Source organism: Triplophysa rosa, linkage group LG10 (genome assembly GCF_024868665.1).
Source record: "Triplophysa rosa linkage group LG10, Trosa_1v2, whole genome shotgun sequence".
Classification (NCBI taxonomy): domain Eukaryota; kingdom Metazoa; phylum Chordata; class Actinopteri; order Cypriniformes; family Nemacheilidae; genus Triplophysa; species Triplophysa rosa.
The window spans coordinates 22,731,963-22,744,283 of NC_079899.1; the positions used below are offsets into that span (position 1 = coordinate 22,731,963).

The 12,321-nt window shown below is 37.2% G+C and overlaps 1 long non-coding RNA gene across 1 annotated transcript in view; it reads right to left on the reverse strand.

The window, feature by feature from the left end:
• Window positions 1–10,988, reverse strand: part of LOC130560546 (uncharacterized) — a 36,402-nt gene extending 25,414 nt beyond the window's left edge. Inside the window, exons 1-3 of the long non-coding RNA XR_008963709.1 lie at window positions 10,835–10,988; window positions 5,744–5,796; window positions 2,393–2,569 (exon numbers count right to left, since the gene is read on the reverse strand). This is a non-coding gene — a long non-coding RNA (uncharacterized LOC130560546). The remainder of the gene's footprint in view (window positions 1–2,392; window positions 2,570–5,743; window positions 5,797–10,834) is intronic.
• Window positions 10,989–12,321: the final 1,333 nt, after the last annotated feature.

Sequence of the window (12,321 nt, forward strand, 5' to 3'; positions counted from 1 at the left end):
AAGGTAATAAAACGAAACGCATTCTTAGGCGATAAAAACATAACCCATCAATGACTTGAACACAGGGGAACAGTCATTTTGGAACAGAAAAATTTAACCCTTGAGGGGACATCCAAATACTTTTTTCCATATAGTGTACTGTATATCCGGCCTAAAAACAACAAGTCACAATGAAGATAGAGTTTCTAAATACGCGGGAAATACAACTACTCAAAACATCAAAAGCAATTTCCTACAAAAAAAGAAAGAAAAAAAAAAGCTTGGCCCTGGTATCCCAGTTCAGATGACGGGTTTAGGATCTGTTCTTCCTTTCAGAGCTACATCACAATGCCATTCACCAGGACTCTGTCAGTGATTGTCACTTCCATCAAAATATGGCCTTATGTGCCATTCTGGACATGTTAATAATAACATATTTAATATTAACAAGTTTCTCTTGCGTAATGTGGAGAGTGCCTCTTTAACGCTACAAACACAATGTTAATAAAACGAAAAGTATAATTTTATTTAATGCCCAGGAGGTTTTGATCTGAGTTATGCAACTGATGTGTCCCTGGCAACACATCTGTGTGGCGTACCGTGTGCTATTGAACATGGCATTTAAAATGCAGGTGGCAGCTTCACCCAGAGGTCAGACGGTGGGCGCACGCGAGCACACGCTGCGTGATAACTGTCTGTGTAATGTGTTTTGACAGACGGAGTGAGACACCCCTTTCTTCGGCGACAAAATGAGCTGCCCGTGCATAACACATAGCAGCCGGAAGGCACGTGACATGGGGGGTTGAAAAAACGGTCAACGTTAATTAATCAGTCCTGACATCTTAAACATGTTTATGATCCTAAGCTAAAGGGGAAAACAGGCTTTTTTCCAAAACTAAGTGGGCTGCCTCGCTGTTTGCCATCTGCATGGGCAGCTACCTTCCAAGGTAACATCCTAACAGAAATGGACGATCAAAAGTGACTCTTTTAAAAGCTTTTCATGGGCAGTTACTCGGTTAACCTAGAGAGACCCAAGCAATATTGATGTATGATGGCTGAACAGTTGACAACTAAGACCAGCTCTTAATTGTTTTTTTATAGCTTAAGTGTGGCAACCATTTTGGAAATTGGATTTTTGGAAAGATTTCCATTTGTATTACCTCAGTTTAGCTACAAATATCGCAGTTAAACTATAGTTATATTATATATAGTTATACAGTAGTTAAAGGTCCAGTGTGTATTATTGAGGATCTATTGACAGAAATGCAATATAATATAACTATCTTCAGAGGTGTATAATGACCTTACATTACATAAGGTCATGAATTTGTTATCTTACAATGAGCTATTTCTGTTTACACCACAGGTCCCCATGCATGGAATCCGCCATGTTGTTTCTACAGTAGCCCTAAACGGACAAACTGCTACAAAAAACATTTTGCAAACACGTTATCTCCTTCAGGATAGAAACGAAACGTGACAACATCTTAGCCCTGTGTCAGCCACTGTGGTGCTTCGAATGGGAGGGGTGGAGTGAGCCGTTGGTTGCAATTCGCAACCTTACCATTAGATGCCGCTAAACTGCAAACACTGGACCTTTAAACCACAGTTATTTGTTTTGTAAGAAAACTGTTGCATTTCTTCAGTAACACACTTCATGTACACAGGTAATATTTTTTAAAGATGTTGCCATTTACTGTTCATCGAAACATATTTGGGAATAGAAAAAAGGCATTGCTTGAAAAAGTCATTATTCAAAGAAAACAAACTGGGGGGTTAGCCTAATGTTATAAAGTGCATGAGAGATTATTAAAGCTCACAGCTGATAATATCTAACATTGCTAAACAAAACCTTGGCACTCTGAAATCCACAAATGATTGGCTTCTGTTTTATTAGATAGAAATATTTTTAACACTTAACAGATTTGCTGCAATGCATTCTGGGGTTGCCCTATCCACAAATGATACCGCTGCTGTCTTTCTGAAACCCTGTATCTCCATATTTCATGATTTTTATTTTTGCCATGAATCATTATAGTCACCCTTTATATTTGTCGCTGGTTTTTGCAAATAACCAATGCAAAGTATTAAAACGTGGTTGTTAACTTAATAACACTATATTTTAAATTTAAAGTATTTTTACGTTTTTTTATTTACTGAACAACAGGGAATTTGGACATCAAGGGTATCAGAAGGACAGCGATGATATGATGCTGGTTGACTTGGTCCAAAATGTCTTACAATTTAAATATTTCTTTAATCTTAGGTAGCATTTTTTGTTGCCTGCTGATGCCTACTGAGTGTGACCAAAAATACCTTCGTAGTTTGAACAGAGCTTATGAGTCACTATATTTTTATTCTCTGAGTGAGGCCACCATGGTTATGCCAGTGTTGTGTGAAGGGTGATTATTACCTTGTCGTGAAACGTGTCATTTTATTGTTCGTAGGCTTCAGTTAACATAGTTCCACAGTGAGGATTAATATGCAGGTCACTGACTGAGGTCAGGCGGAGCGACACAAACGCAACAGGTCAGGTTCTCCTGGTTAGAGAGGGAGGCATGATATGAAGTCCTCAGGTAAATTACTGTACCTGGATGAGACAAAAAGATCATAAAAAAGAAGGAAATAGGAAAAAAGCGTATTTAAATCTTGAAAAGGTTGAGAAAATGTAAATGAATGGACTAGAACCAAAAATAAGTTCAACAATTAGAGAACAACAGCTCACAGAATTAGTAAAGAAGTAAACTGAACAAAAATGTTTGATGATTGAAAAAACAACAATAAAGCCCCACCCCAATCCTGTCCAAAACCTAACCATATAGTATTAAAACTTACAAATGAGAATGTACGAGAATGAGAATAAATTCAATTGACAGAGCTACCTCATAAAACAGTCACGAATTGCCATGAGATCGTCTTCTGAATGCATCGTCGGAAGAAAAAGTGTCTGCAAACGTATAAACGTAAACGCAAGAGAATGGTGTATACTTAGCAAAAGCAAACGTTACTCTTAAGCTGAATGTCCCTGGTATTTCAATTCAACTTTTAAAAGAGCAATCCGAAAAATGTATAATAAGAATGCTTGGACATTTCCTACAACTTGCAGGGGACCTAGTAGTGTTCACTTTGAAGTGCTCTAAGTGAAATTGGTAGAGAAGCAAGTAATTGGTCCTGATCTCATACACTTTGGTAACTGTGAGACTAACAGTCCCTGAGCTTCTTTATTCCTTTTGCAATTATAAATCTTGGCACCAGTAGCGGGGTACATGAGGCGATGAGAATTTAGACACTTTAAATCATATTTGAAAAACAACTGTAGACCATAATAGCTTTTCCAATATATGAGAAGCGAGGGCAAATCAAACTGAGCCGCCAGGTCATTTTACAGTTCTCCCCAAGTTTCAAATTTTTTATTCTGTTTCTTCCAAAGCAAAATTCGAATTTAAGTTCCTTTATTAAACAGGTTATAATGGAAAGGCCAAACCTCGGATTAGACTAAATATCAAGCTAATCATTTAACATGAATTTAAAATGAAACTATTCAACTACATTCAAATAAGGACTGAAATTTTCAAACATACTGTAGCCATGCTGACCATTAAGCAATAACAATGAGATTGTTGTGTCCAACACAATTGTTACTGCAACTCTGATCTATTCTGAAGTTTTGATAAACCATGTTTTGTCAGTTAGTAGTTAGTGGCTAACCTTCCCAAGCTGTCACAATATTCTTTACATTCCATTTGAGATTTCACCACAAAAAGTCAAATCTTCACAAAGTCCTCTGCAGCAGTACTGCAGCCGAACATTCGCTTTTCCATTTGTCATTGATGACAGAAACACCTGGAGAGTGACTGACCGTGTCTTTTAATGTCCAGAATATTAATGGACTAATGGAGGATGAATTTCACACCATGGGGCTGATTTCATGCCGTGTCTCCTCCAGCAAAGGCAACCTGCAAACTAAAAACCTCCTTTATATTAGTGCCTATGAACACAGCATCCTCTTGGTTGTTTGACTGGCTTCAATATTTTATGAAGAGGGATCATTGAGGTAAATGGAGGAAGTTGATAACACAGGTGCTTTCTCCCACACAGCATGTGCGGTGATATGAAACCCGACACAAGCAAACCCCTTATCCTACATTTCAATAAAATATCTCGTGCCATTACGGTCTGCTTGACTGCATTAGAGGTGTGATTACATGACTCGGTCTCCTCAACAGAAAAAGACTTCTGTTGCTTTGCTCCAAAAGGTCACCCTTTATCGTGCGTTCTTTCACTACACGAAATCATTCAAGCCCCGTAACAGTGAATTAAGTAAGGAATAATTGACGACGGGCCGTTCAATTATCGAAAGTTCGCGTCGTGGCCGTTACACCTCGGGTGTGCATTAACTTTCGATAATTGAACGGACCGGAGTCAATTATTCCGCTTATACCACGGTCACAACACCACAAGACGTCCCAGATAGCACAATCCATCTGGTTTACGTCTATTTGATGTCTGCATTTACATCTGCAAGACATCTACAATACATAGTTTGCTCATCTGCAATACGTCTCGGAGACGTCTGAACGTCTGTAATACATCTGCTAAAGATCTGGAGATCTGCTGCTTAAAAACATCTGCTAAACATCTTAGAAAGAGCTGTTGTACATCCATTCTAAATCATAAACATCTTACAGACATCTTCTAGGTGTCTATATGACGTCTGACAACAGACATCTCCGAGACGTATTGCAGATGAGCAAACGATGTATTGTAGATGTCTTGCAGATGTAAATGCAGACGTCAAATAGACGTAAACCAGATGTATGTGTGCTATCAGGGGTTGTTCTGATACCACAAGACGTTGTTACGATGTTTTATCTCAAGACATTTGTATGGTATTTGTCCCGGAATGCACTTGCTGGTAGGACTAATTTCTTACGCATCTCATCTGAAGGCGTTGCTTGAGCCTGCATGCAGTTTTCCGAGATTGAGAGGAAGACAGACAGTGCACATGCACACGCGTTTGCTTCACTGAGAGTGAAAAGACAAGTATTTACAGTATATTTGATTTGTTTTCGTCGTATTTAACACCCCTGTCGTATAAGAAGAGTATTAAGAGAAAAAAGTGACATGGAGGTTTCTGCGCCAGCTGCGGTTCTCGCAGTGGCATAGAAAGCTTCCTGCGTGTTTTAAGTCCCGTTTACCCATTCCACAGACGAATTTAACATGTTGTTGTTGTTGTTGTTATTTTTGTGCTTCGTGTTTTATCTTTAACCCGCTGATTGTGTCATGTAGTTTGCCGTTACCTTTGATACATGCTTTAGTTTTTCGTCTGAACAGTCCTGTACAGTGCTCTCGCCATTGTTGTTCAAATGTTCATGCTGTCCATAAATATTAATAGTTATTTCTTCTCAGACAATGGAATTTGCCTGTCACTGTGTCTGTTGTTAAATACATATTCACTGGTGGACAGTAGGCTAAACTTGGCGAAGTGATATGGAACTGTAATGCGGTCAGCAGACCTGGAACACCTTCATAGGTGTGCGTTTAACTGAAAAATAATGCACACCCGTCGAACGTTCGTCAGCCAATCAGAATGAAGCATTCAACAGCCCCGTGGTATAACTTTATCTAAAACAGCTGACACGGAGATCTTAAAACAGATTTAAATCAACGTAGCGCATTATAAACCACAATATAATCATTCCATCTAAAACCGTCCTGTTCACCCACTACCTGCTCAAGGCACAATGTCAGATTATACAGTCACCTGAAAATAAATGTCGTCTCCTGCCCGGTTCCCTAGATTTACAGCAGGAACATCTGCAAATAAAAACCACACCGTTAGGCTCTATAATGAGAGGAAGGCAGAGTGCAATTAATTGTTCTTTCACTTTTAGTAATGTCATTTAATTAAGCAATTTATCAACAGACTCAGTGCTCCATTTCCCTGATGTTTGCAAACATGACCAATTTATTCCAGTAATAAGACTGGGACAGTTAATAATAGGGTATAAACGCCATCTGTCCTGTGTGATATCTTTGGAGGCTTTTAATGCTTATGGCATGGTCTAATTGCTGTTATAAGATTCTGTCAGTGTTGGGTGTAACTAGTTACTAAGTAATTAGTTACTGTAATTTAATTACTTTTCCCTTGAAAAAGTAAAGTAAGGGATTACTCTTATTTTTTCTGTAATTTAATTACAGTTACTTTTGATGTAATTAAACTAAATACTTTGTGTAATATACTGTATGTGTGTGTAATAGTGGAATTGACATCAAAATTCAGAGTCTAACTTTAAAATCTGTGCTTTAATGTATAATTCTCACATTTGTAATACTTTGGTTAGTTAATAAGAGTACTTTATGAAGTTTAATATTATTTATTTGAATGAATTAAAAGAGCCCTTTCATGCGAATCACTTAACTAATCAAGGTTGATATAGAAAGTAATTAGTAATAAGTAACTAAATACTTTTTGGAAAGAGTAATTTGTACAGTAATCTAATTACACTATTGAATATGTAATTAGTAACTAGTAATTAATTACTTTTTGAGAGTAACTTACCCAACACTGGATTCTGTATTATTAAAGAGACAGTTCACAATAAAAATACTGTAATCATTGATTGCCAGATGCATACATATACTGTAAATGTAATCACATTGACTTTGTGAAAGAGGTGCTAACCGTGCTTTTCCCTAACAGAAGGTGTTCTCATTGGTTCTCATGTCCTTCACTGACCCTATATCAACCGACTTGTATTAGTGCTGTAGCATGCGGAAACACATGTAGACAAGCTCCTTTCAAGTTTCAGAAACAGAACACTCAACCAAGAAGAGGCAAAGAATTACACAATCATCTGCCACTGGCTCATGTCGGAGTATAATAATGCCTGCTGACTGCTTGAATTGTTTTCAATTACAAACACTGCCTGAAAACAAAGAAGGATCAAGGGTAATTACACCTCAGGGGGAAATACATCACCGTCACATTACTCATCACTTCTGTCTCGATTTGTGAGTACAAGTGTGCAACAACCTCTTGCCTTATACGCAGCGCACATCACACGAAGACAAGCGGCTGCTAAAAGACACTTTATGAGAGGGAGAAGTTTTTCGTTGAAGGAACAGCTCAGCTGAAATGAAAATTCGGTAACACTTTACAATAAGGTGCTATTTATTAACAACTAGCTAATGCATTAGCTAAAATGAACTAACAATGAACAATACTAAGACAGCATTTATTAATATTAATTCATGTTAATTTTAGCATTTACTAATAACACGTAATTAAAATCAAACTTTATCACCGTGCACCATGAAATAACATGAAAAACTGTATTGAGACAGTCTAACATTAACAAGGATTAATAAATGCTGAAAAACTAAATTGTTCATTGTCATCTAATGTTAGCTCATGCATTTATAATGTTAACGAATGGCACCTTATTTTAAAGTGTTTCCGAAAATTCTTCTTTATGATTTTATGTGAAATACAAAAGGTAAATTTTAAAGGTCCAGTGTGTAATTTTTGGGATGATCTACTGATAGAAATGCAATATAATATACATAGCTATGCCTTCAGAGGTGTGTAAATAGCTTACACAATGAAGCGTTATGTGTTTATTACCTTACATACAACGCGGGCCCCTTTGCATAATTCACCATGTTCTGTCAGCCGTCGTAGTGTTTCCAAAGGGAGGGGCGGAGTGCACGGTTGGTTGCAATACGCAACCTTGCCGCTAAAGTTCACTGGACCTTTAAAAGAATATCATTGCCTCTCAATTATTTCCACGCAATAAAAGTGAATAAGGACTGGAGCTGTCAAGCTACAAAATCCCCTCCAAAACAAAACAGAGTAAACATATTATAAAAGCTCTCCATGTAACTCGGGCACCACATTCCACGTTTTCTACAAATAGGAGAAACACTTTTAAGGTGTTTGGATTGCTATTTTCACACAGTCACACAGAATTTAGATTTTTGGGTAAACTCTTAATTTAACTAAAACTCAGAGCCATTCCCGGACTTCTCTACAGGTCCTATTTTGTCATTTCTAAATCATTAAATTTAATTATGTCCATAACCGAAAAAGAAATGAGTTGAAGGTCAGCCGAAGGTGAATTACATGCTATTCTGCATTCGGTTTGATTTTATACCGAGCCAAATCAGGTCCTAATGATGTCTTTGATTGTAATTGCTTAAAGCTCAGAACAGATGAGCCGGACATTACTGGCCACTCGTGTTCATCCAAAACTTTACTTCCTGTACATCAACCACTGATGACAACTCGAGATTAAAGTATGTCAGAACTGTCATCGTAAGTGGTCATTTTTTCAAAGACTTGAGTAAGTTTATTCTAATAATACTAAAAAATCCACATGACATTATCTTACCATAAAGTACCACAAACACCTTCAATAAAACAAAGTTAGTATTATAGTATAATATTTTCAATAATAGTTCAATGTGTTACTACTGATAATCAGAACAAAACAGAAGCATATATAACATTACAACTGTAGGTTATGTTTAATATTAATATTTTTAACATGTGCAATGAACAAAGAAATTCACATTTTATGCCGTTTGACTGACAAGTTAACCAAACAATATGTGTACTGTAATTTTAGTGGTCACGTTTAAGACTTTCCATGATTAAACTGTTGAAACAATGACAACAACTTATATATATTTATAGCTATCCAAAAAAAATACTAAAAGACAAGTGAATGAAATGAATATATTGGAAACTGGTCCAAGAGAGCATCTGGTATAAACACGGTACTACAAAAAAGTTTGGGTGCTCCAGAAAGGGTGATAACAAATTTTAAAAAGTGGATTTTTTTGACACCCTGATGAAATCCGGTTAAGGCCGATACACATTGGTGTTTTTAGTATGTAGCCCTGTAAATAAAGGCTTTTAAATATCAAAATATCTATGTGAGTGCCTGGATGTGGAATATCTTTGCATTTTTTAAATTTGAATGAAATGAATGTTTGAAAGTATAAGTGTTATGTAATCTCTCGATATGAAGAAAGTACATGCACAATAACTACAAAAGCCTGTGAAATGCAAGTTAAAATCTAGTGTCTATTCTGGCCCATCTCAAATGGGGTGAAAGGTGACGCTGTGTCGAGAGGACGACATATCTAGAGAGGCCCTCAACAATTTCTAAGCAATTTCTTGTTCTTAAATGATGCATTCCACATGCTTCTAAAAATAATTTCTGAAACAGAAGTTGTGATCCGAGATTAGCCGGGAACAACATAAGTTGGTACATTTTCCCCAGAAGTTTTGTCTGGCCGGAGGGAATAGTGCTTTCATCAGGCTTGAGTTAATGTGAGCTAAGGAACACAAGAAGCGCAGCAAAACAAGGAGCTTTTTAAATGGCATTCTTGAAGGTCATGAAACTGCTTTCAGACTGAGTTCAATCTGCCTCACTTTCAATATCTTTCTTGAGAGTCTCATGGGGCAATGCATTGTTTCCCAATCTTGGATTCTATTCAAAGTGTGTGTTTTGTCAATCTACTGAGAATTCAGAGATGGCCTGAATTTATAGGGAGACATCTGTCTGCGCGAACGGACAGACTCATCTATACAAGAATCCAATCCCCGGACAGCTGACCTTGGGAAACTCCATTTGATGTTAGCAATACACTTGTATGTCAGGGGAATGACAAGACTGGGCCCAAACACAAAGCGTTAACTGGGACAAGCACTGAGTGGGCGAGGAATAAGGCCATTCGAAAATAATAAGGCTACTGTGACCAGTCAAATCGAATGCAAATTAAATTCAATAAACTTTGCTCTTAATCTAAGAAGTGTACAGAGAACTAAATGGCTTTTGTTTGGGAGAAAAGTGCATAACAGCGTCAGGCAGATTTACTGAAGTGAAACAAACAAGAAAATATTACATTTCTTTTAAGCGCTCATCTGCGTCAACCTTCAGAAATGTTTCCTGGTGAATCTGTGTGCAGACTGTCATTAATCTAATGCAACAACTTTGACAAACAAATATTTGCTTTGTTATCCATTTCAAGTCAAATGTCAGCTTTTCACATTTTCAATGTCAATTCTGTAAAAATAAAATAAGTATCACTGTAAGATGAAAATGAAATCATTGTTTTGTTAAGAGTACTGCTCAGACAACACACGGCAAAACTATTTTACGATATGGCTAATTTTGGTTAATTCATATGAATTCGTATGATCTCATTCGTACATTTTAGTACGATTTGCTTTGGCGCCAGTGACATTGGGGGCGGGGTTAGGGGTGGGGCTTCAGTATTTCTTTTTTCTAGTAATCTTACGTTTTTGTACGATTCACAATGTACAAATTTATACGTATAAGCCACCTCTTCAAATATATACGAATTCCCGCGAGATCAGGTCTGCTCAGACAACACAATCTCATGGAAATTCATTACTATTTTACAATTTGGCTAATTCATATGAATTCATAAAATGTCATGTCAGTGATGATGTTAGGTTTATGGGTGGGACTTTATTCTTACTTTTTTCTAATGATCCTATACACTTTGTACGATTCACATCTTATTAAATTTGTATTTCACAAAACAGTTTTCCTGTGAGATCTGGTTGGCTCAGACTCCAAACAGGCTTCTCAAAATCTTTAAAGCGGATGTAACACACATAGTTTCTGCCAATCTCATATTAATCTTGAGTACCTATCAATTAGTATTGCATACTTCGTATCTTCAAAGAGTATTTCGTTTGATCACATTTATAAATGACAGACGGCCTCCTGAAGGCGTACAGGCGGGCGGAACTAAAGCACGAGCACAGAACACATCATCGCATTATCTTGATTCACTATAAGTTTGTGTTGTTTACCTTATACACGTATGCACCGATTGTCAACAAAACACAGACATGACTCCGTTTCACTTCCCGTGTGCGGTTCATGACCGGCTTCTTTTAGCGCTGAGACTGCTCCATCTATCAGTTTCAAACGATCTCCAAATCCAGCGTTATATCCACCGTTTATATTCATTTGTATTCATCACCGAAATGCTGTGAACAAACAAACACAGCTGAACTTCAGTACAACAATGAAGCGCATTGATGGGCGTGCTCTTTCTCCCACTCTCCATGGTTGACGCTTGGACGTGCTCTTTCCCCCACTCTCGGTGGTTGACTCGTGGGCGTGCTTTTCCAGGAGAATTGTCCAATAAGGGACTTAGAAAAGTTACGTAAAGGAATTTCAACGAACTTTCCGAAACCTATACAAATCTTGGGGGAGTGCATTGAGTACAGAAATACTACGTCATACATCCAACTCGTTTTTTAACAAATTGACCATGTCAAACATGAGAAGCAAGCACATTTAACATTGTAAAGATATTAGAATGCATGAAACACTGTTGCACAACCCCTTTAATGCCAATGGACCAATAGTCACGTTCTTGATAGAAGTCTAAATGATCTTTTAATCCCAAGAGGACTATATTCTTTCCAACCCCATAATCATTGGCCACCAGAATCTGAATGGAAAAAGTATGATATGTCAGCATTTCAAATCTTACAAAAACACTTCAAAGTGAATTTAAAACTGTTGAAACAGACCACAGTCAGAATAGCTTACACAGCAACAAACACAGCAACAAACACAGAAAGTCTCAAATTCATGAAGACAATACTGGCCTATGCAATCAAATCCTTTTAAATAATGTATTGTACTGCAATAAACTTTTGTTTATTGCTTTATTTATAAATTAAATAAATATGTTTATTTAATTCAAGCAGATGAATTTCTGGAGGTTTCGTGTTTTCAGAGATGTCTAAACAAAGGTCAAAGCCCAAGTCTTACTTCAATGAATTCCAATGCAATGTTCATATCTGCACATAATATCAAAACCCATGATGTTTGCATTTTCTCAAAATGAGTTCTGCTAATGAAAAGGTAATGTCTTTATAGGCAATTAAATGTCATGTATTTCCATGGGGCTCATGCAGGACATAAAGGATCATAAAAGAGGATTTATTAACTATTATAATTTCCATCATCAACAACAGCAGCCAAAAGCAAGGATTTATCTGGTGTATTTTGATCATAAGCTTATACTGAATTCATCTAAGCCAGAGTTCACGGGTCTGTTCGTGATCGTGGAGAGCATGGAAAAAAACTAACTATGCCGAAAAAATAAAGCGAAACCAGTTGAGAATTAGTCTTATGTGTCAGTCAGAGACAGACTACTGTACAGGTCATAGCCATATATTTCTCAACCTTAGGGGAATGCTGTCCTTTACGAGAGAGAGAGAGAGAGAGAGAGAGAGAGGGAGAGGGAGAGGGAAGAGAGAAGGAGAGTATGAGGAGATGA